This window comes from Nomascus leucogenys, chromosome 2 (assembly GCF_006542625.1).
Source record: "Nomascus leucogenys isolate Asia chromosome 2, Asia_NLE_v1, whole genome shotgun sequence".
Taxonomy (NCBI): domain Eukaryota; kingdom Metazoa; phylum Chordata; class Mammalia; order Primates; family Hylobatidae; genus Nomascus; species Nomascus leucogenys.
Genome location: NC_044382.1, coordinates 145,299,226 through 145,324,112, shown reverse-complemented (window position 1 = coordinate 145,324,112; position 24,887 = coordinate 145,299,226). Strand labels below are relative to the sequence as shown.

The following is a 24,887-nucleotide window of genomic DNA, read 5'->3' as shown; positions in this document are numbered from 1 at the left end:
CCAGGAGGTTGAAGCTGTAATGAGTTGTGACCACACCACTGCACTCCAGCCTGGGTGACACAGTGAGACCCTATCTCAATAAATAATATTAATTAATAAAACAGGGATCAGTGAACTGCAGCCCATGGGTCAAATCCTGTCCACTGTTTTTTGGGGGTTTTTTTGTAAATAAAACTATTAGCGGATAGTCACTTGTTCATTTGTGTATTGTCCACGGTTGTTTTGCACTATGATAGTGCTATGGTCTGAAGGTTTGCATCCTCAAAAAATTCAAATGTTGAAAAGGAATCTCCAGTGTGATAGAAGATAGGGCCTTTGAAAGGTGACTAGATCACAACAGTGGATTTGTGCCTTTCTAAAAGAAGCCCCAGAGAGCTGCTTTATCCCCTCCCACTAAGTTGACACAGTGAGAAGTCACCATCTAATGAGCCAGGCAAAGAGCCCTCACCAGACGTTGAATGTGCCATTGCTTTGATCTTGGACTTCCCAGCCTCCAGAACTGTAAGAATTACATTTCTGTTATTTAATAGCTACCTAGTTTATGGTATCTTGTGACAGTAGCCTGAACGAAGTAAGGAAAATGGTAACACTGAGTACTTTTGACACAGGCCCTATGGCCCACAAAGCCTAATATATTTACTATCTGTCCCTTTACAGAAAGACTGCTGACCCTTTTTGTAAAAGAACAAGTAAGGCTGGGACTACTCAGTATGGCTCAAATGTAAGTGTCAAGGATGAGCCAGAACCTGAACACACATTGAGAAACCTTAGTCCAAATGAAGGGGGTTTTCAGCTGATTCTCCCATTTTTTTTCCCCACTCCATCACCCACTTTTGAATAAAAGAGCTGGTGAATTGATTAGAGACAAAAGAATTATTGAAAGTTGGAAGGAGAGGGATTTAAGGGATCTGTAATGACCCCATAAAAGCTTTGTTGGGTTGCTTTTATGAGCCTGAATCAGCGCAGATGAGCCTGACCGTAAGAGGTTAGCGGAAGTGTATAAAAGCCTTGCCTTTTGGATAAATGCATATCCAAACCCAGCCACGGAGGGAGAGTGGAAAAAAGGGAAATAAATGACAAGCACAGTACTTTAACAGGGAAAATTTCCTCCGAAAGAAAGCGAGCAATGAGGCCAGGCGAGGAATAAATGGTGTAGAAATGACAGTCGCTTTTCAGTTGGCCACAACGGCACTCGCGGCTGATAAGATCCAGCATGTGTCAGTTGCCACATCTCTCTTTTCACACTTCAATGTGAACTTTACAGCAAAAGGGGAACCGGAGGCAGCGAAGGGGAAAACAGTGCCTCAGAAGGACTTGTGCACTGAGTGTGAAGCCATTTCAATTTTATATTCGAAAGGACTTTGTAGGTGATCCCATGAATGCAATTATGCCCATCTAATAAAAGCAACATATGCTAAAACAATTAAAAGATTTTATTATACAACTATTCATTGTATTCCATTTTCAGCAGGAGGGGTGGAAACTGATGAGAGGGAAAGGGTGCATTTCACAGGAAGGGGAGCCTAAGTCGGCCTGGATTATGCCAGTGGGGAAAAGAATGGATGATGATATATTTTTCAAATAAAGATGAATTACTAGATTACTCTTTACCAGGGGCCTTTTCCCCTTGCAAATGCCAAGGCTCACGTTTCCTATGACTCTATATTATGAGAAAATACAGCTGAACATACCACTATGCCTCCTTAAAGACCTTGGTGTTTTGCATTCAATTATAAAATGAAGACCTCCAAACTATGCCAGAAGGAAAAAGACATGTCCCTAGATTCAAAGTTTAATGACATGATGACACATAGAAATCGATTGAACTTTCTCATATCCATACATTCTATGTATATTTATCAGTGACCAAAGAGAGACTCAAGTTTATACCAGAGACTGGAGATGCTAAGGAGGAGAAAACAGTGTGTATCCTCAGTTAGCTCCTGTGACAGCCTGCCAGCTTCTTAACAAAAATCCATTTGCTCTTCTTCCTGAGCAAAGGGCTAGAGGATATTTGCCATTCTACATTTCAGTTGGAGATAGCCATGTGACTAGTGCTTACCAACAGAATGTGGTTAAGGCTGGTAGGAAATACCAGACGACTGGATGCACACATCAGCAGGGAGAATGCAACCACTACGTGGCTACAGCCTGGATCCCTGAGTCAGTTTGTGGAACACAGCTGCCGTTGGCCAGGACTACCCACTTATGCTGCTTTGTGTGTAAGAAATCCCCCTTTGGGGGTTTCAGCTATAATGCATTTTGGGGGCTACTTCTTATTGTAGCTTCACCTATCCTAACTAATACATTTGCAACACAGGTGTGCAAACAATCTATATAGAGTCACTTCAAGACTGTAACAGGTGCTCTAATATGCAGCTTAGGAAATGGAGACAAAGGGAAAATCCAGTTCCATAGAGGAGGTAACATTTCTGCTGAAATTCAAAGGCATGAAGCTAAGGAATTTGACAGGCAAGGGTGGAGGCAGGAATGGAACTCAGGGAGAGGTTACAGCATGACCAAAAGCTCAGAGGTGCGAAAGGATGTGGCTGTTAGTGGAATCATGAGTAATTAGGGGAGTGGGGAGCAGGATGTGTGGGAGGAAGGAGTGAGACAAAAAGGGCACATTGGGACCAAACAGAGTTGGAGATCCCCTGGGAATGTGTAAGTCATATGAGTAACTCTGAAAGAATCTTTTTTGTTAAACATCGGTGCCAGGACACAGGACAGGCGCACGGGCCTGCCTCTAATGCTAACCTCCTTCAGCAGAATCAGAGCATGTCCTCATCACAGCTGAGTTAAACACAGTCCATGGAAGGTCATGACCCTATGAACTCGAGTTTCCACTCCCTGAGACACTTTCACCCAGGAATGAAGATCAAAACAAGGGCAAGTGAGAAGTGTACTCAGTAATATCCATGGAGCTAATCACAGACACAGACTGTCACGTGATGCATGCTAAAGAAAGTCAGACTGACCAGAACCACAGCTTTGCGGCCGACCTGGTGGCCATGTGTAAACACAAACAAAGCCCATCCAAAATATATTTAAAACCCACACCCAGAAGTCTTAGACACCTTACAGTAAGTGAAAAGGTCTGTCTTTAGGCTCCAGAGGATCTAGGCTTTCTTATATTGAATAAAGTTGGATTTCAAACTGATTTGTAATATCTCATAACTGAGAAGCACTTTAGCAATTTTCAAATGCCTTCCTTTAATTCAAGCAACTAGAATGAGGCATATTAGAAATTAGCGCCATTAAGTCAGAGTTGTTCAACATTTATAGGGTCATAGCTAGACCCAGTAGGTTGCCCCAAATCCCAAACACCAGAGAAGTGATCTGCACAGTTGATGTGGTTGCACTGGCAGAGATTGGTGGGATAATGAAAGGGTGGTTAGAAGTTAAATAAGACACGGTATGCTGAGGGAGAGAATGCAGGCATGTTGACATAAGACACATCCAGGTAAGAATACCAAGTCCTCAGGGTTACTGCTAATATTAGATGAAATACATTTTGCAAAATGACAAGCATTTATGCAAGATGGCATCTAGTAAAGGCTCAATAAGTGAAGCTACTTTATTCATCATCCTTTTACTCTTAATTAGTATTAATATTTCTGTTAAAGTTATCAAATATACACTTATTAGCTTCTAAAATTAACCATGAGTAATGTTCACTTACATTCCAAAAGAACCATCTAGGCTTCATTTCACCTCAGTGCTTCGGCTGGACACAGAAAGTCACTGGACATCAGTCCCTTAATTTTTTTTTTTTTTTTTTTTTTTTGAGATGGAGTTTTGCTCTTGTTGCCCAGGCTGGAGTGCAATGGCGCGATCTCGGCTCACTGAAACCTCTGTCTCCCAGGTTCAAGCAATTCTCCTGTCTCAGGCCCAGAGTCGCTGGGATTACAGGCATGCGCCACCATGCCTGGCTAATTTTTGTATTTTTAGTAGAGACGGGGTTTCACTATGTTGGTCAAGCTAATCTCAAACTCCTGACCTCAGGCAATCCACCCGCCTCAGCCTCCCAAAGTGCTGGGATTACAGGCGTGAGCCACCGCACCTGGCCAGTCCCTTCTCTATCTTGAAGGATTTGCTGTGACTTGTCTTGCCAAGGCATTAATTACTGTATTTGGAGGAAAAGATGATTTATCAGTAACTGCCTGACAGGTAAGGAAACAGAAACAAAGTGCGCAGCACTGGTGGCCAAGAGGCATTTGCCACTGAAAACTGGGCTGAGGGAAGCTTGCTTTATCAACCTGTCTGCAATACATGTCCTGGTATCGCCACTAACCTGCCTCTCAGAACCTTTCACTCTACAAAGCCATGGGAATCAAGCCCTCACAAGACCAAGGTCAAATAAACATTCTGACTGTATGTGAGTGACACTTACAATTGCATATCCTGAATATACAGTATCTGCCAGTTTATAAGCTGCCATAGATTTCACTAGGGAGGCATTTTAAGTTAGACATTTTCAAATTCTAAAGGCTGTGCAACACATTTAACACTTTGAAAAGTGAAAAAAAGTATCTGTGTAGATAATATATCACCCACTGTCCTCTCCCTCATCCATCTTTCTTTTAATATAGTTCTAGTCACATAGTATCTCCCATTTTGCACCCCACTTTGTCATTAAACCTTTTATCATAAGTATTTTTTCCAACTGTCATTTTATTTTAGTGGCTACCTAGTATTCCATTAAGTGAATCTACTATGATTTATGGAATCATTCCCCTGCTGTTGAACCTTCAGGTTGATTCTAAGGTTTCACTAGGTGGGTTTTTTTTTTTTTTTTCCTTCAAATTTTTAAAGAGAAAGGCTTTATTTGATAGGAAATAGTTATTTCCAGTGGCTTTGACTGTGAGTGCCGTGAGCTAGAGTCTCTTTTTGTGTGGTTGAAGACTTATCAAGGGAAACTGCTTCTCAGGCCGTCAGAAGCCACCAGTTCAACTGCTTGCTTAGCATCACAGTGAGCTTCTGGTCCCAGTCTCTGCCTGTTTGCTCACTTGGGTCATACATGTGGGGGTGTCAAAGAGACCCAGATGGGCCATCCTAAGAATCACATATCTGCACCAATGGGTTACTGAGTTGTACCCCAAACATACAAAGTGTTTTTATGTTTCTAAGATGGCACATGGCACATGGACAGGGAGGGTTCCCTTCCTGTGGAATGTGCCACTCTCACACCCCTCAGGAGGCCCAGAAGGGGAGCAGGTGATTCGAACTGATAGGCTTCACTCTGCAGTGACGTAGATGCCTATGGACACAGGCCCAGAGACACAGGCACACATGTGTGTCAAATGTGATTAACAATGGTTTTTATGCTGGGAAAGATTCTTCTACAGAGAATCCTGGAGGTCTTTCCAATGCAATGAGATGGATTCACAAAGGCATTTATTTATTTATTTAGAGATGGGGTCTTGCTCTGTCGCACAGGCTGGAGTGCAGTGGCATTATCATGGTTCACTGCAGCCTTGACCTCCCAGGCTCAAGCAATCTTCCTGCCTCAGCCCCCTGAGTAGCTGGGACTACCGGCGCACACCACTACGCCTGGCAATTTTTTCTTTTTTCTTTTTGCAGATGGTCTATATTGCCCTGACTGGTCTCAAACTTCTAGGCTCAAGTGATCGTCTCATCTTGGCCTCCCAAAGTGCTGGAATTACAGGCATGAGCCACCATAACTGGCCATGAAGGCATTTAAGTTACAATTTTATATGTCCATGGCCTTTTTACATACACACATATGTGCGCGTGCACACAATGGAAAAAACACCTCACAGTTTGTCTTTGCCATTGGTAGTGAAATCACCAGATTCCAGGGGAGGGCAAAAACACGCTCCTCAAGAGGTTCCACAGGTTCTTTCCCAGAGTAGACATGCTGGATGCAATTCATGCAGCCACTCAGTGAAGAGAAGCAAACGTTTACGTAGGGCCTACTCTGAGCCAGGCACAGGGCTCGGGACTACGGGTACCAAGATAAGTGGTTGCTGCTCTTGCGTTTGCAGCCCAGAGCAGAAATGCAAGGCATTGAAGTGACTCAGATACAGGTTAAAAAGGGCTGCGTGCTCTGAAATCATCCATCTTTGACCAAACCTGAAGTCCGCGCTTCCTGCACGAAAGCAGCTGCATTTAAACACTCCTACGTGCCAAGTGCCATGCAAAGCTGTGGGATATACACAGTTCCTGCTCCCTTAAGGCTCAGTGCCAAGTGGGGAAGTAAAACAAGGGCATTATTTTGGATATAATTAAGGAAATGAGAGAAGTTCATGGGGTGTACAACTAACCACCAGGAACCCAAGAAAATGTAGTTACTGGCCTCCACCTGCTACATGGTGACAGAGGACAGTCACGTGCTAACACAGGGGAGGGTCCCAACTTGCCCTCCCTCCACAGGCTTCTGCAGGAGCTCCGTGTTCCTGAGAGTCACGATGACCTGCCTGACTCGTGGCAAACTGCCAACTGCATCTGAAACCCAAGCTTATGTGTATATCGAAATGCAGGAAGCCATCTTAAAAGGACACACTAATTAGCTTCCTGGGATTTCAGATTTTAAAAGCTTCTATGATCATATTTGTTTCGGTAATTTTTTTTTTTTTTTTTTATCTAAAGGATTCCGAAAATTGGGTCTGCTGTCAGGACATCAGAAAACAAAACAAACAAAAAATAAGATAATGAACTTTACTCGTTTCCACAGCGAAGTGCTTTCAATGTGAATGAAGAAAGAACATCTGCTGACTGGATGATAAAAAGCAATATGGGATTAAAAGGCCGTGATGCACAGTGAAGAACCAACCTCCCTTGGGTGGCTGGACTCAACACTGAGATACTCCTGAAGAGCATTTGTAAGCCCACTGTGAAATCAGTATCCACTGTTAGAGGACCTGGGGGCTACCATTTTTATTTCAAATTAAAACAGCGGCAAAAAAGGAATGTTTAAATTCTGGGTAGCAAACTGATGTGAAAGATCACACTACAGAAAAAGCTTCTTATAAACCACCAACCACTGTTTTCATTAAAAATAGAGAGAGCTAGTAATGGAAAGGGTGTATATGATAATTATATTTGTTCAGCGTGGGGAATAAATAACAACTATAGTGCTACACTATTAAGAGAGTATGTAATCATGTTATTAGATATGTCCTATAATTGAAAGCCATTATCAGAATACTTCCTTATAGAGTTAATTCCTCCTCTGAGCAACGCCTAAACCTTGTCTACATTTGCCCCGGGTGTCCCTATGTTGTAATTATCTGTAGCTATATGTGTCTCCCAAGTCAGTCTGTGATCTCTGAGGCACCTCCTGCAGGCATTCCATCCCTCTCAGTCTCATGTGCCTAGCACTGGGTGAGCAAATAATCACCATTGAATAAACACAGTTCCTCTTAAAGTTCACTTCTCTAGGCTGACTAATCCTTTGGTCTATTCTTGGAAACATTTCCCAACATCTCACATTTTTCATAGACTGGGGAGTGTGCATGGAGGAATATTTAGATAAGTCAATGCATTAAAAATTTGTAGGCAAGGCACTAATAATCATCAGCACACAGGAATCCACGAAGGTTTGGCCAAAGTTGATGAAGAATCACGAGCTATCACCCTCAAACCTGGAAAGACCTCATCTCCTGCTTAAACTTCTTAAAAAAAAGGATGACCTTGCAAATTACCGCCTTGTAAATGTAACTTCTAAATTTAGAAACATACAGAAAAAGAAAAAAAAATCATGAATTCAGCTTGCAACATCTTAAAGAGGGCATTTACTGTAAACAAAAAAAATAGAAGTAACTCTTGACTGTGAAAGTGAGTTCCATTTTTTAATTTGTGTGGTTTTTTTAAGTAAAAAATTTTTATTTTCTACAATAGAATCAAGCAAACATTTGCTTCTAGAGAAGCAATTTACAGTCAGATTTCATGTTCTTAATCTGACATAATTTAGGGTATGAAACTCATTGATTTATGAGAGTTGCACCATTTTTAATCCAAAGATAACATTAAGTGGTCTTAACAGTTTTATTGTAGGATGCTCCCTATAAGAAAATGCATTAGGAGGCAAAGGAAGAAAGTGCTTTTGGAGGCAGACCTGGGTCAAATTCCATCTTTGCTACTTCCTAGCTGGGGGACCTTGTATAGATCATGTAGCTTCTCTGATCCTCTATTTCCTCAACTATAAATTGGAGATAACACCATCAGTTTTGTGGTGAGGATTAAATGAGATGATGTTTGTAAGGAGAAATGTGCGAAAGGAACATAGGACATTCTACCGGGAATCATTTCCACTGGAAAAACATGGTTAGACTGGGTTATTGAAGGACATTAGAGCAACTTTTCCAGAGATGATGAAAAATGCTCCTGTATTTTCACCAGACATGTTAGGCGATCCTAACTTGTTTGAGCTGGTTGCGCTCATTATAAAATCTCCTTTTAGGAGAGGTAGTGAAGGTGTCCTAAAGACTGCAATGCCCTGCAGGAGGGCACCCGAGCCTGGTCAACAGAGCCAGTTCTGCTGAGCCACTGTGCGTGGCCATCAACATAGAGGGTTGCTTTTTTCCATCTTGATTTCTGGGCCCATCAAGCCCGCTGTAAGAACTTCCCTGCAATAGAGCAATCTCAAACCAGAACTTTCCCACTATTTAGAGTCAGGAAAAAGGTCTGGGGAGGAAAAGGGAAGTCCCTAGAGTGAGAAAAGGAGGCTGTGGCAAGGTTGGGCACTGGCGATCCCAGCCATCCTGCCCATCCACCCACTTGGCAGGTCCATTCTAAACTGCAATGTGTCTTGGACAACCTACCTTCCTAGTTGTTGGTTAGGGCTTGTGCCATTATTTCTGTCTTTAGCTATTTGTGTGAAGCAGGAAGCACATTCTCAAAATTCCTCTTCCCCATCCTTGATTCCGGGTGCTGGGGGCTTTACCCTGGCTTTAAAAGGACAGCCAGGAGGTGGCTGAAAGGAAATGCAAAAAAGGCTCACAGGACCAGCTTTTAAGAATTCCAAGAATAGTGCTCAGTGACACCCTCTGCACCCGCAGGGAAGCACTGCATTTCTCCAAGTTCCTCCAACTTGCAGATGAAGACGTGACAGGCAGCCACGCAGTTGTGGTTTATGCAGTCATGGCCCTTTGGGGCTTGATCTTGTGATCAAAGTCCTTTGTGCTTTCTGACACATCACAAGTCTCAGACATTTGATGTGCTAAAAACAAACTACTGTCTAGATTCAGAAAAACCTGAAGCCAAATGCCCCTGTCTCTGAAATGGGAGACTTTGGACATGTTATTTAATGTTTCGACTCTTGGTTTCCTCCTCTCTACCATGGGCCAAATTTATTGACTTTTCAGAAGAGTGAAGCGGAGGATTAAGTCGGATCATGTTTATAAAATAGCTAGCACATGCCTTGCCCGTATTAATTGGTATCTAATAGATTCTCCATAACTTTCACTTTAAAGGGGTGAAAAGATCTTTAAGGAAGCTCCGGAATCAAGATTTTTACAGTGGGCCAGTTTTCAAAGTTGGATAGTTCGTATAAGGAAAACCTTTAACTTTCTAAAGGGATTTCTCCCATGCAAAAGTTTTTTGTTTTCAAAAATATTAAGGAATTCCAGGCCACAGCCGATGGAGGCGTGGAGAGAGTGAATTCTGGTCTCAGCTGGATACAAACAAGCTCCGGGATCTTGGGCAAGTGGAATGACTTTGCTGGGACTCGGTTTACCCCTCCCCTCTTGCCCGGCTTTCCTCCTCTTCCCTGAGGGGCTTCACAAAAGCCAGGTAAGAATCTAGAGGTGAAAGCACCTGGAAATTCTAGTAGACAAGTGTAGATGGCATAATTATCACTCTCTTGCCTCCCTCCACATTTCTAGGCCACCCATCCTCCATTCCTGGGTAATAGGGAGCTTCAGTGGTGTGGGCAGGGAGGCGGGGAGAGACTGAAATAACAGGGACTGGATACCTGCCAGCTATTTCAGTTGCACATGCACAACTTGAGTAAGTCCCTGGGGATTGATCATAGTTACCTGAGAACACTCCTTAACTCTTTCTGCAGAAATGAACTTAATGAAAAGCCTAGTGCCTTACAAGACATCAAGAAGTATTAAGAGCAGAGATTTTCTATAAAATGGTACAGGCAGCCACTGTGGATAGCAGTTTGGCAGTTCGTCAAAAAGTTAAACCTAGACTGATCATATGACCCAGCAATTCCACTCCTTAGTATATACCCAAGAAAACTGAAAACGTATGTCCACACAGAAACTTGTATACAAATGTTTATGGCAACACAAGTCATTATACCCAGAAGGTGGAAACAACCCAAATGTCCATCAATGGATGAATGGATAAACAAGACATGGTATATCCATGCAGTGGAATACTATGCAGCCATAAAAAAGAATAAAGTACTGACACATGCTACAACTTAGATGAACCCTGGAAACAGTGTGCTAAGTGAACGGAACTAGACACAAAAGGTCACATATTCTTTGATTCCTTTTATGTGGTATACCCAGAATAGCCAAATCCACAGAGACCAAAAGCAGAGTAGCTGGAAGAAGGGAATGGGGCAGTGATGACTTTGTGTGTATGCTTTTCTGGGGTGATGAAAAAGTTTTGAAACTAAAAAGAGGTGATGGTGGCATAACATTGTGAGTTCAATAAATGCCATTGAAGTGTACACTTTAAAATGGTTAATTGTCTGTTACGTGAATTTCATCTCAACTAAAACAATGTTTGCAGGGAAACGAAACAAACCAAGTATACAAGGGTTTCTGAAGTCATTGTGGCCTGAATTTGAATCTCATCTCTGTCTTATCTGACTTGGGTAACCTTGGGCAAGTGACTTGGGCACTCTGGGCATTAGCTTCGCTGCCTTAAGCTGATGGGAATGATGATGCGTGGAGGCCATGGAGCATTCCAGGAGACTCTGGAAGCAAAACATCTAGTGCAGGCCAGTGCATGACGGACACACCAGAGATGCCAGCTCCTTACCTCCCATTCCTTCACTAAATGTCTCCCTGTCTCCAAGGTCAGAGCCATCTGAGCCCTCTGTGTCATCGAGGGAAACTACACACTACAGAAAAAAACAAAATGCTAAGAATAATATAATAATCACACTTATATTAACCACTCAGAAGTTATTCGCATTTTGGAATTGTTAGCATTTTGCCATATTTGCTTCTTTGCTAATTTTTTTAAATACTGAAATAAAATATTTCTGATGGCCAAGTGTGATGGTTCATGCCTGTTATCCCAGCAATTTGGGAGGCTGAGGTGGGTGGATTGCTTGAGCACATGAGTTCCAGATCAGCTTGGCCAACATGGCAAAAGCCCGTATCTAATAAAATACAAAAAAATTAGCCGGCCGTGGTAGCACACACCTGCAATCACAGCTCCTCAGGAGGCTGAGGCATAAGAATTGTTTGAACCTGGGAGGTGGAGGTTGCAGAGTAGAGACCAGGCCGTACACTCCAGCCTGGATGACAGAGCAAGGCTCTGTCTCAAAAAAAAAATAATTATTATTATATATATATATATATATACACACACACATATATATATGATGAAATTGAAATTTACCAAGTGTTGTATACTTAGCTTAATGTCTCTTCTGAACAAATAAGCAAGTCCATTAAAGAATTAATACATGGAGAAATACTTTATTTGTTCAACTGGTCTTTATTCAGGGCCTACTATTAACAAGATACATACTACAGGATGCAAACACAGTGTTAAAGAGCTTCACTGTAATTAATAATTTGAGCAGGTGCTGGAAGTGGTAGTTCAGCGGTCTTGAGGGACAGTAGTCACCATGTGCCTTGGTTAGCTCATTCTATTAAATACAATTGGTAGTTTGCTTCCTAAACTTGGATTGCAGTTAACCAGCACAACTCAAAAAATAAGTCTACCTGACATATTCAATTCAATTGTTAGCTACCTAACCATTGTGCTGTTAGGAATGTTGAAAATGTGGACTATTGCCCATATGGTGTGGTTCTGAACTCTCGTTGAAAAATAGAATGGTATATGAAAGTACACAGTGGCTCTGTGACAAAGGAGGGAGGATTTATCATTGGAAAGAAGTAAAGAGGAGGCAAAAGGGAAAAAAAAACTGCAAACTAAGAAGGATTTAAAACACAATCTTTGTGGTGGAAATAATGTGATTCCATCCTCCTCTGTCATAGAAATTAAGGCCTGGAAAAGCCCTGGCTGAAACAGCCAGTTTGCTGAGTTGGGAGTGAGGGGAACGAGGTGGGGAGGCGACTCAATGCTCTGCCTCCAGAAGTGACTGAAGACGATTTCTTTATAATTTCATGTTTTCCTAAAAACAAGATGATTTGTTTGCACTATTAAAAAAAGTCAAGAATGGACTTCGGCAACACCCCAACTTGTCTGGGGACTATGCTGGGAGGTAAAGGTGGTCAATGCTGCTGGGACGCAGCCTTTTTAAAGGAGATCACTGTACCTGAAATGCACATAGTTATAAAAATGGCATTAATTTGCTTAGACCGAGAGATTTTCACAGGAGAGCAACTAGCAGAAAGCATTATGAAAATGTGCGAGAGGGCTGGTAATTGAGTTGATTAGTATGACCTTGGTTAGGAAGGTAATAGAAGAGGGACCGGTGCTTAGACTGAGTTATAACCCTGTTCTCGGTTCGGCGACCGAGTGAGGGATGTAATTTGTTCAGGCTGGCTCGGAGAAGCCAAGCCTGCCTGTGACAAAGTAATACATTGACTAGCCGAGCTTGGCCTGTGCTTTTCACCCTGACAGAGTAAACAGGACAGGGTCAAATAAGAAATGATGGACTGGGTTTGTGTGCTGGTTCTCTGCGTAAAACCAGCTGTAGGCAGAACCTTCTGGACAATGAGCCCTGAGAAGCACGCTTTCACTGCCTCTGAACTAGCAAAGAGGGAACAGAATACAACTGCTCCTCAGCTGTAACAACACAAAACAAAACACCAACATAAACAAAGAATAAACATCCCAAGGAGATCTATGCTGAATTCACTCTGATTCTGGTTTTCGTATTTTTTATACATTTATGAAGCAATATGCTACTGGCTGCAGTAGGAAATTTAGCTGCATTAATCATAAGAAAGGATTCCATGTCTGGCCCTAAAGCCCATGTTGTTTCCATGACACCTGCTTCAAACAGGCAAGTTTCCCTCTATAACATGTACGCACCCATGCGTGCACACACACATGAAATTGACCTCTGCAATGGCAAGGTCATTGGATGCCGGAAGCCGTTACCATGAGTATATGAGGTCACTAGCATTGTAACTACTTGTACAAAAGTTCATGTCCAGGGAGCTTTATCTAGTTTTTTTTTTTGTTTTCCTTTGTTTTAATCTGTGAAGACCTTCCATATCAAGTTTACCCTAGGAAAGAGATCTTACATGGAACCTGGGATAAGCGATACTTATCCCAGCTATGGTCCTCCCTGAGACCCTCAAATAGAGGTTAAAAGTCTATACAGAAGCGTCTGGAACATTTTACACTTACTGTTCATACGTGAATTAGAGTTGTACTGGGTGAATGACAACAGGGTATCTTCATGCACACTTTGTTTCTTCTCTGTGGTGTATGTGTTTGCTTGGTTTGTGTTTGTGTGTGTATTTGTATGTTTTATGAGTCTCCGATCTCAGGGCTGGTGCTACATAAATGACAAAGGGCCCTGAATCCCTTGTCTCCTTGCCTCTGTCACTGAGTTTGCTGACCCTCTAGTGAAAAGGATCTGACCACCACATGCGAGTGGAATAAATTATCGCTGACACTCCAATATTTAATTATGCAGCTGTCAGAGCAGCCCTTTCGAAATTCATTTTAATAAAGTGGGAACTTTCCCTTTCAAGGTTAGAGTGAGGGGAGTCACCTTTGGTGTCAGCCAGAGGTCTCCACCATGAGCTCTGCATTCTTGCCCCGGACGCCTGTCACTTGGCCTGATAGAAGGTCCTGATAACAGCGCTGATGCCTAGTGGCCTCCCCCCATCCCTGCCTGAATGAACATCCTTCATTTAAACCCACAATAATGAGGACCTCAAAGTCAGAGAGGCGGGCACAAGGGCAGCCTGTCGGGGAAAAAATGGCTTCTTATTATAAAATTCACTCAATGTGGAAGTGGCAATCTAAAAGCAATCATGGCCATCTCCCTGTTTTAACTGGTTAACCAGCAACATTTAACATGGTGGAAGAAAAAAAAACAAACTCTGAGCTAAGAGGCGTGGTGGTCGTCGGGCATCCAGACACTGGCGAGCCTCAATTGCTGTAGCTCTCAAACTCGTCAAACAGACATGAAAGTATTGATTTATATTTTTCTATAAAATAAAAAGCAGTATTAAAGTTTTTGTAGTCTTGTTTCTGGGCCATAAAGTTGCACCGAGGAAAAGCTTTTATATGGCAAACTGAATGTGTGAACACGATCATGCCTGCCTATTATGTATATGCCTGAAGTCTGTGTTTAGCTTATACTTCTCACTGTTTATTTGCAAACCATGCCCACAGACACCCTGCAGAGGGAAAACCATGGGCTGGGCTAGAAAAGGCAGAAGCAAATCGACAGATACAGCCAGATCAGTTCCTCTCCTCTCTCTCTTTTTTTTTTTTCCACTTCTCTTCCTTACTGTTGCTTTCACTTTCTCTCTTTTTCCCCCCGACCTTATTCTCTCTCTCTCTCTTTTTTTTTTTTTTTTTTTTTTTTGAGGTGGAATTTTGATCTTGTTGCCCAGGCCGGAGTGCAATGGCACGATCTCAGCTCAGTGCAACCTCCGCCTCCCGGTTCAAATGAGTCTCCTGCCTCAGCCTCAAAAGTAGCTGGGCTTACAGGCATGCACCACTATGCCAGGCTAATTTTGTATGTTTAGTAGAGACGGGGTTTCTCCAATTAGGGCAGGCTAGTCTTGAACTCCCGGCTTCAGGTGATCCACCCCCTTTGGCCTCCCAAAGTGCTGGGATTACAGGTGTAAGCCACCACACCTGGCCTCTCTCTAACATCATGATGAATACGCATTGATTACTGACTGTGTGAAAGGCACTCTCCAAAGTTTTCTGTATGCTGATCTCTTACAGAGCTCAGAGTAACTCCATAAATTAGGCGCCTTAATGACGATTCCTACTTCTACTAAACTGAGGCTCAGGGAGACTAATGGGCTTACTCAAGACCCCCCAGTTAGTACATAGCTCCATCACGCAGTTTTCAACGCTTGGATGTTTAACCACTCTGCTAATGTTTATTTCTTTTCTCTTTCTCTGGTCTCTTTCTCACTAAGCCTATTCCTCACTTTCTTCCCTCCTCCTAGTCTCTCCCTCCTAGGTTTGTATACACAGTGTCTCCCCCAGCATATATAACAGCTCCAAGTAAACACACACAATGAGCCATCTCCTGCACACAAATGTCACTCTTGTCAACAAACCCTGGTTTGAGAAAGAGGCCTCATCCTGTGTGTTTGGACAAATGCCTGAAAGAATACTTGCACCTGACTGCTGAAAGGCACTTTCTCTAAACCATAAGCAATAACTAAATCTATCCATAAGCACTTTTTCTGGTGGACAACATTCTCTTCCCAGAGATGGGAAAGATGGTTGCTGAGATGAATTACAGAGCGACAGGAGGCAGAGAGCAACACCTTTGCTTTGGCTTAGAAGCTCTCTGGGAAGACATGGTTTGCAGAAGGTTGGGGAAGGACCCCCAGATCCACCTGAAGTCTCTACTGGCTCCCCGAGCACAGCTTCCAGGGCAGCAGATTTGCAGGTTGTCCTTTGTCTCAATTCTTGAGCCTCTGAATGGGGACTCAGGAATGCGGTGAACACAGGACCCTGGCATGATCTGTTGACAGTGTAAGGATGAAAGCAGAAGACATGGTCCAAGGGCAAACTGTTTGCATCTCCCAAGGCCTTATCTTTATTGCGTCCTGTCCCTAAGGTCTCCGCCCCAAGGGTATCCCTGTGCCTTCAGGGCTAGAGATAACTGAGGCCTTCCATGACTTTCTATGTTTACCATCAATGTTGCCTACTAGAGGAACACCAGTGGTATCAGGACAGCTGAGAGTCAGCATCCTACTTACAGAATCCAAAAGAAGCCCCCAACTTGAATCAGGCAACCAGGGACAAGAGGGAGTATTACAACCTGTGCACATTACTCTGGTCTGCATGGCCTTAACTCCAAACTTGCAAGGCAGGGAACTGTACTTTGAGGAAGTAAATTCTTCCTTAGCGTCTCAGAGTCTGTCACACAGGCAGCCTTCCACGATGACTTATTGAAAGAATGGCTAAACGAATGATACATACCAGCATCTCATCAACCCAAAGGCAAATACAAAAATATCTCTTGGGCCGAGAAAACTCTTGTGCAAAACCAGGCACCTTTACTCACAGGTAGGAATACTCAGTAAAAAATCAGGTAATGATTCAGGCGGTAACTAGTGACCAATTCAGTAACTACCCATAACTTCAAGCTATCCAAAAAAAGGACAGATCTGGGAGACAGGTGTCCTGGTTCTGGTCCTGGCCACTGCCAATTTACTGAGACACTCTGTACAGGTAGATTCCTATCTCCAGGCTTCTCTTGGCCTTTCCAAGGCCTGGGAGGGAAAATTAAAGCCTCATATTACCTCTCTAAAGAAACAAATCCAAGACAGCCCAGGGAGGTGATAGAAAAAGCATTTCTTAAAGCGAAAAAGTCTCAACCAGGTGAGGTGGCTCATGTCTGTAATCCCAGCACTTTGGGAGGCCAGGGCGGGCAGATTGCTTGAGGTCTCACGAGTTTGAGACCAGCCTGGCCAACATGGCGAAACTCCATCTCTACTAAAAATACAAAAATTAGCCGGGTGTGGTGGTGGGGTGTAATCCCAGCTACTCAGGAAGCTGAGGCCGGGGAATCACTCGAATCCGGGAGGCGGTGGCTACAGTGAGCCGAGATCGTGCCACTGCACTGCAGCCTGGGCAATAGAACAAGAACCTGTCTCAAAAACAATAAAAAAGAAAAAGTGAAAAAACGTAGACATAACTTACTCAGAAACGTTTTCATTTCTTCTCTTCTCTCCCTTTCTCCGCTACTTCTGCTCTCTCTTTAGACAGTATTCATTGGGTGCTTATTTTATCTGTTAAGCTTATGCTGTGGACTTTTCATTTCATCCTTAACAATAGCCTTAGGTGGAATGAAGGGACTATAATGACCTCCATCCTAGAGACAAGCTGAGGCTTAGGAGGTGAGGAGCCAGCACAAGGTCATTGAGCTGGGAAAAGACAGAGGGAGGATTTGAAACCACCTTCACTTGCCTATGTGCACTCAAATATCATGTCATATTTTTACCAAATATATTGGTACTTGTCTTTGCCTTCTGTCCTGGAAGTGGGTCCAGAACTGCCTTATCTAATCCATGGCAAACCTACTTCATGAGGTCTGTGTTAAACAATACACAGACGTGTTTGTGGGAAGAACTGATCTCCTTTATCAGCACTGTTGCCATAGTCAGAGTAATGGGAATTGTAGTATAATCCCAGCAACATTACTGAACCAAACAAAGTGCCAGGAAACGTGCTATATTATATACCGCGTGTATACACATATATGTATGTATGTGTATCACAATATAAGTATTGTGTGTGTATAGTATATGTGTATGTACACAATTTATGTGTGCATGTATATGTACACATATGCATCTATACATGTCTACATATACACAGAACATATACATGTATGTACACACAGATGTATAAACGCACAAATCATGTTTTTTTCTCTAATCTGCACCATTACTACTGTTCCCATTTTATCACTGAGTTGACGGAATTCAGCTAAGTATCTTATCAGGATTGTATGGTATGTGATCAGTGAGCCGAGTGTGGGATGCAGATCTGCTTGACCCACAGCTCTTGAAAGAAAGAACAAATGAAATAAAATAAAACAAAATAAAATGCATCCATAATGCCTCCACTTCACCTCAGAATTTATATGACACTTTCAAGTATGGTACCTCATTGTATTTAATCCTTACAGCAGTCCTATGATCGGCTCTTATTGATATTAATATCGAGGGTTCATCTGATCTCTGTTTTACAGATGAGATCAAGGATCCACAGGTGCTGTGATTCGTCTAGGGGAATGCAGGTGACAGCAGGTGGAACTGGGACTAGGTAGCAACCCTCCACCTCCCGCTTGGTGCCCCACCCACTGTGTTGCATGGACTCTATCCTCCTTCCTTCTCATGGAATGGTCTGCCTCTGCGTGGTGGCTCTGTGGACCAGGGATGTCGATGCATCGAAACACTCTTCCCATAGGAGCTCTCACAACTAACATCTCCCATCTTGAACAAACAGACCAGTGTTCATTTGGATGTTCTCAGCCTCACGTGGCACCCACTCCAACAGCTTTTTGCCGAGTGAATTTAGACAATGTACTTGATGCCAGCGCTCTCAATGCAAATGGGAACAGATTCACAGAGCACCCAGCAGCAGCCATTTGTCATGAATTTTGCAGTCAGAAATAATGACAGGTCAAAGTCGGCCCCAAATCCCAAAGCTCCTGAGGTATGAATCCCAATGCTTTCATCTGGGGAGGGTTGGAAGTCAGACCACCCCTCCAAATGAAGATCCTCTTCAAAGAGGACGTGCGGCATACACCCAAGATGACAAGCCCAGGCTAGAAGGCTGGAATGGAGAAATAAATCCTGACTCAACTAGAAGGATTAAAAAGTCACCTAGCATGAGGAGAATTCGCATGAGGAGAATTCGCACTCCACAAATTTTTCTCGACTGAGTAAATTTAAAGAAATAAAACTAGATTGAGCATGCGTTTAATATTGCCTGCTATCTTTCCCCCTGCTCTGCTCAGTGGCTTGTTAAATATGAAAAGATTTGCCCTGCAAGGGGACACGGGGAGAGGCAATCTCTGGGGCACTCATCAGCTACCCTGCGCCTCCTCTTTGTAACCCAGGTAAGAAAGAGAGCATTTTCCATTTCCAGCACCTGAGTGCCCTGGTCTCAAATACAATCACTGGTATAACAACCGTCTCCCAGTAGAAGGTGTGACATAAAGAGCTCATTGGAGATGCCAGGAGCTTCCCTTTCTGACCCTGGCTGCCTGAGAGGCAAATTGCATTAGAAAATGACATGCCATTCATCTCGCCAGTACTTGCAGGAACATTTAGCTAATTAAATGATTAATAAATTTAACACTGCTTTATAATTTCATTTAGCTGTGTTGGAAATCACACGGTGAGCTGCGTATGCACCGAATGAGATTAGGTGGGAGTGAGGGTTTCAGAGGCTGCCCTGGTAATTGAGATTAGTCTATTACTACAGTGACCTTTTTAACTTTTATATTCTCTTGTTAAAGCGAAATAAAATTTTATTCACTTTTAAGGAATATTTACTTAGAGAAATTTACATGAAATTAAAGAAACACCAAGCCCAGAAGCCTGCTGGGGCTGGAATCCAGGCACTATTTCTTGGGTAATTTTCAGAGCTGCTTTAGGAAATTGTTCTTGAGTTGGCTGGAGGCAGAGTGAAGAGCAATGTGTTTTATACACTGTTCTTTCATTTATTCAATAAATGTCACGTTCCTGGTGTGTCCTGGGCACTGTTGTGGGAACTGGGACTACAGCAGAGAAAACGACCTAGGTCCTTGTTGTCACAAACTTGAGTTCTAGTGGGAAAATACAGATGACAAGCAAATGAATAAACAACAAAATAAATGAGAGTGAGATGCACAGTGCAGAGAACTGGAGGAGGTGGCTTCTTTAGACTGGAGAGGTAAGAAAAATCTCTCTGTAAAGGTGACAATTAATCTGAGATCTGAATTACAAAAAGCAATCAGGTGTATAAAGTTGGGGAGGATAGCATGTTGGGACAGAGAGGTTGAGGGTGAAGGCCCTGAGGTGGGAATGCAGGAACTTGGTGTGTTCAAGGAATTGAAAGAACAGGGAGGCGCGAGGTGATCCAGCAAATGTGGAAAGGGTCAGATTAAGCAAGGCCCTGCTGACAGGATAAGGAGTTCGCACTTTTTTTTACAGTATGGTGGGAAGGCATGAAGGAGTTTAAAGCAGAGTTAAACACCATCTGCTGGGTGATTCCATCTAAAGCAAGTGATCCTGCAGCCGCAATTCAGAATGGTGTTGAAGCCTGACTTGGTTTCCCTTACCTTCAGTCTCCTGTCCAACGTGTGCTTTTTCCAACTGAAAACTCTATTTGCTAGTCTTGTTTCTCTATGTTTTTCTTGAAATGCGGTTCTTTGTTTGTTGCAGGTATTTTGGAAATGTTTCTGATCGTCTCCTCCTTAATAGTTCTTCCCGGACAATTTTTCGCTCACCTCATCTATGAAATCCCAACATATATATTTTTAAACTTCCAGAGGTCTCCATTTACTTCTCTCTTGTGGGAACCATGCTGTTTCTTTTCTGCCGTCCCATGCTTTGACATCTGAGGTCTCCCCTCCCAGGGTCAATAAATTCCTAGAGGTAGCAAACAACTCACTTGGGGGCACCCCTTTTGAATGTAAGCCAACCAATCCAGAGTCTACACCCCACCACCTCCTTTATGTATTTCTCATGCCCCAGGCCACCATCCACCCTTTCTAATCACCCAAGGCCAGGTACTAGAAAAATAGGGACAGCCGCTCTTCCCCAGAGCCTGCTGAACTTATTCAAACCCTAGTCTACTTACTCTGCCTTGTTCATTCTTTCCTACAGAACCCACAGTTTGACCCTCTCCCTCTGCCTCTTGACCAGTCCCGGTGCCTCCCCATGTCCCTCCACTCTGACATAGCATGTCCCCTTCCCTTGCAAACTGTAAAGGACACAGATCACAATCATCACAACTCTCACAAACTGTCTTTTCAGCGGCCACTGTCTCCTGATCTGTTGGTCTTAGCATACTTAAATAATAATAAAACCTGTATGTTAAAATATCTCCAGATAGCCAGGTTCATCACGCACCAAATAATAATAACTACTGATTACTGAGGTCCCACTACGTGCCAAATGCCTTAGCGATATGATTGACTTCAACTTATTCTACTTCAACCTTCCTTCACACAACCCTGCAAAGAAAGTATGGTTTTTGTTTGTTTGCTTGTTTTCTGGCCATTTTATAAATGAAAACACTAAGACACAATTTATGAGACTTGACCAAGGCTCACTGTTTCTAACTGTGAGAGCTGAGAGTGAGGCCCAGAATAGAGATGGTACAGTTCTTAAAATCAGAAAAAGATCAGTTTTCTTGCTACTAAAATGAACTAAAGGCCACCACTTCTTGACAGCGTCTTGAATGCTCTTGTTTTGTCTTTTTGGCTCATCCAGCCAAACTGGTTTGGAATTCACAGTCACAATTTCTTGCTCACTTTTTCTCTTCTCTCTGCTTTGCCTAGTGTATCATCAGGAGTATTTATACAGAATTACTCTGTTTTTCCTAATCCTTTCTCTCAAGTTGATGTAAGTACAAAGAAAACGTCTAAAGGAATGGTCAGGGCCATTTTACCATGTGCCCTGTGCCATTCTTCTAGAATAAGGGCCAATTCTTCAGGGTATCTGCAACAATCATCAAAGAACCTCACTCTTCTGATGATAATTCACATATTGTAAATCTACATATTCGACATGAAAAGTTTTTCTGTTAGTTGTTAGTTTTGTGTTTTCTTTCCCTCAGCCTGTAGAGAAGATGAAATAAAAGGTCTTCTTTCAGCAAGTGTTTAAACTACAGTAGTTTCAATATCAGGTAATTACGCATACATCATACATCCCTTGGATATTCTTAAGACTTTGAACACAGGCCCCCACCCCCCTCTTAAATTTGAAATCCTGTGATACCAGCTGTAAACCCTAAAATTTGTAAGCAATTACCTTTGTAAGCAGTGTTTCTGGAAGATAACAGCTGTGTGTGCTTCATAATTTTTTTTTTCACTTGTTAATTGTCTGGTTTTTAACTCTGACTACTAATCTTCTGATGCTTAAGAATTCCTAATTTTCCTTCCAATACCTTCTGCTTGGTGTGGAAAATCTGAACCCACCTGTGTAATATTTTCTGCCTTTAAAAACTGCAATTGTTGCCGGGTGCCCGGTAGCTCACGCCTGTTATCCCAGCACTTTGGGAGCCTGAGGCGGGTGAATCACTTGAGGTCAGGAGTTCGAGAATACCTTGAGCAGCATGGCAAAACCCCATCTCTACAAAATACACAAAAATTAGCCAAATGTGGTGGTGCGCACCTGGGTCTTAGCTATTCCGGAGGCTGAGGTGGGAGGACTGCTTGAGCCCGGGATGCAAAGGTTGCAGTGAACCGAAATTGTACCATTGCACTCCAGCTGGGGCAACAGAGTGAGACCTTGTCTCAAAGAATCAAACCAACAAACAAACAACCTCCAATTGTTAGACCTACAGACAATCACATTAGCACCTGTTAGTAGTAACAGATGAGGCTATGAGTAGTGAGACTGTGCAAATTCCAGTCATTGAAGAGGTGGTGACCTGTCTGATTTCCTGGAATTTGTAAACTCACTATTTTTCTCTTTTAATAGTGAAATGACTAAGTGAGTTATGAGTGCTTAGGTGCTTTAAGCATTTCCTTCATCTTCATTCGTTGTTTAGAAATCAACAGAGAGACTTGTACCTAGATTTAAAGAGAAAAAAAAATTTGAATTTTTCCTCCCTCCCTTTCTCCCTCTTCTATGTATTAGTCCTCTATAAACCTGACACCATACTAGGCACCACTGGTATAAGGCAAGGGAAAAAAAAATCTGGCTTTCTGCATAATCCTTTCTATTCAAAATGCGATCCATGGATTATCAGCATGTTAGGAGCTTGTTAGGGATGCAGAATTCAGGCCCCTCCCTGACCTCCTATAACCAAATCTGCACTTTGTAGAGAATCCCCAATCGATTCATGCGTGCGGTATCAATGAGTAAAAGCCCTGCTGGAGATGAGGGGGTGGCTGTCTATGTCAACTTGGCCAAATCCAGCCAGCCACCTAGTTTGTCCTGTTGTTTTTTTATAGTCTACGATCTAAAAGTGATTTCGGCCGGGTGCGGTGTCTCACGCTTGTAATCCCAGCACTTGCGGAGGCCGAGGTGGGCGGATCAAATGGTCAGGGGATCAAGACCACGGTGAAACCCCGTCTCTACTAAAAAAAACAAAAAATTAGCCGGGCGTGGTGGCGGGCGCCTGTAGTCCCAGCTACTCGGAGAGGCTGAGGCAGGAGAATGGCGTGAACCCGGGAGGCGGACCTTGCAGTAAGCCGAGATTGCGCCACTGCACTCCAGCCTGGGCGACAGAGCGAGACTCTGTCTCAAAAAAAAAAAAAAAAGTGATTTCTACATTTTAAAATGATTATATTTTAAATGGTATGTGAATACCTACATAATAACCTCAATTTTGTCTCTCAGACTTCAAAGTCTAAAATATTTTACTCTCTGCGCCGCCCCCGCCGTTTTTTTTTGTTGTTGTTGAAACGGAGTCTCACTCTGTCCCCAGGCTGCAATGCAATGGCGTGATCTCAGCTCGCTGCAACCTCTGCCTCCCTGGTTCAAGTGATTCTCCTGCCTCAGCCTCCGGACTAGCTGGAAGTACAGGCACACACCACCATGCCTAGCTAATTTTCGTATTTTTAGGAGAGACGGGGTTTCACCATGTTGGCCAGAATGGTCTCCATCTCTTGACTTCATGATCTGCCCGCCTCGGCCTCCCAGAGTGCTGGGATTACAGGCGTGAGCCACCGTTCCCGGCTTGCCTTCTTAAGCAAAACCTTGCCAGTGCCTGCTGTAGAATCTAGATGAATCTAGAACCCTAAGTCTGGGTGAAGGCACAGATGAAGCAATCTTTTGAAGTAAGCATGACATCATGACACTGATTCCACTGAAAATACTTGTCAGAGGAATGACTGTTCTTCCTCTTCTTTATTTTTTCCAAAACCATGATACGTATTCAACAGGAAGCAGGCGCTCAGAGCCTAAACCTTGGATCAAGTTTATAAAAGCAAAGGTGTAACAGGAATTTCATAGTTCATGCTCAGAGGTTCATCAGGACCTAAAAAATAGTTATCTTCAGACTCAAAAGGACCCAGAAGACATGAAAATTGGTTTCACTGGCTCCATCCACGTACACTATGAAAGTGATTAACAGTTCACCAAACGTGGTTGTTTTACAGTGTACATCCATCAGCAAAAGGGTTTTATTTTTTTTTACATGTTGCAAACTTTTTAGTTTTTCCTAAGGAAGAAAACAGAAAATTGCCATTGAACATCCCCTTCACTTCAGAAAAGAGTGACTATATCCTTTCAACTAAATTCACCTTTTTGCAAAAGAGGATTTTAAAAAGTTATTTATATGTCCATGTCTGTCTTTGAGAGGTAGATTTAGCTGAGGAAATGAAATGAGGGGCCAGTATGGAAAATGGATGAGAGTGAAAGAAGAGGAGACAGGAATCAGAGTCACAGAGAACAGAGAACTGGTGTCTAGGACAGGCAACCTTCAGAAAAGGAAACTCAGCTGGAAACAATACGCTTTGTTCTCGCCCAGCCATTTCCATGGTGACCTCACCAGTGTCCAAGGCAGAGGACACTTACACAGATACTTGTTGCACTAGAATAAATTAAAAGGATTTAGTAGATTTGTAGTGGCATGACCCGAGTTGCCTATTTTTCATACCATTTAGGGCTCTGACATTGAAGAGATGAGAATCTGTTTTTAAAAGACTATCTGTGATGCATCCACTCAGCTTGTTTGAATGGAGGCCAAAAGGAGCCAAAGTTGCTTTGGATTTGGGCAGTATGGTTTGCTCCCTTTTCTCCCAAATTCTAAATGATGGTGGGCTGCGTCCCTGGCTAGCATCAAGAGAGGCAGGACAAGAAATTGTGGACAGTCCAGTCTGGCCTGTCAGCAGGCCTGGAAAACCCTTTCAAACCTTAGGGGCCACACCT

General features: G+C 43.0%; 1 protein-coding gene and 1 long non-coding RNA gene across 3 annotated transcripts in view; one reads left to right on the top strand and one right to left on the bottom strand.

Annotated features, from left to right (window-relative positions):
- WWOX (WW domain containing oxidoreductase) overlaps positions 1-24,887 on the bottom strand; it is a 1,126,706-nt gene that overhangs the window by 36,987 nt on the left and 1,064,832 nt on the right. The gene's annotated exons all lie outside the window — the stretch shown is intronic.
- Positions 16,785-23,257, top strand: LOC115836725. Its single transcript, XR_004031751.1, has 2 exons — positions 16,785-16,898; positions 23,212-23,257. It is a non-coding gene; the product is annotated as an uncharacterized LOC115836725 (long non-coding RNA).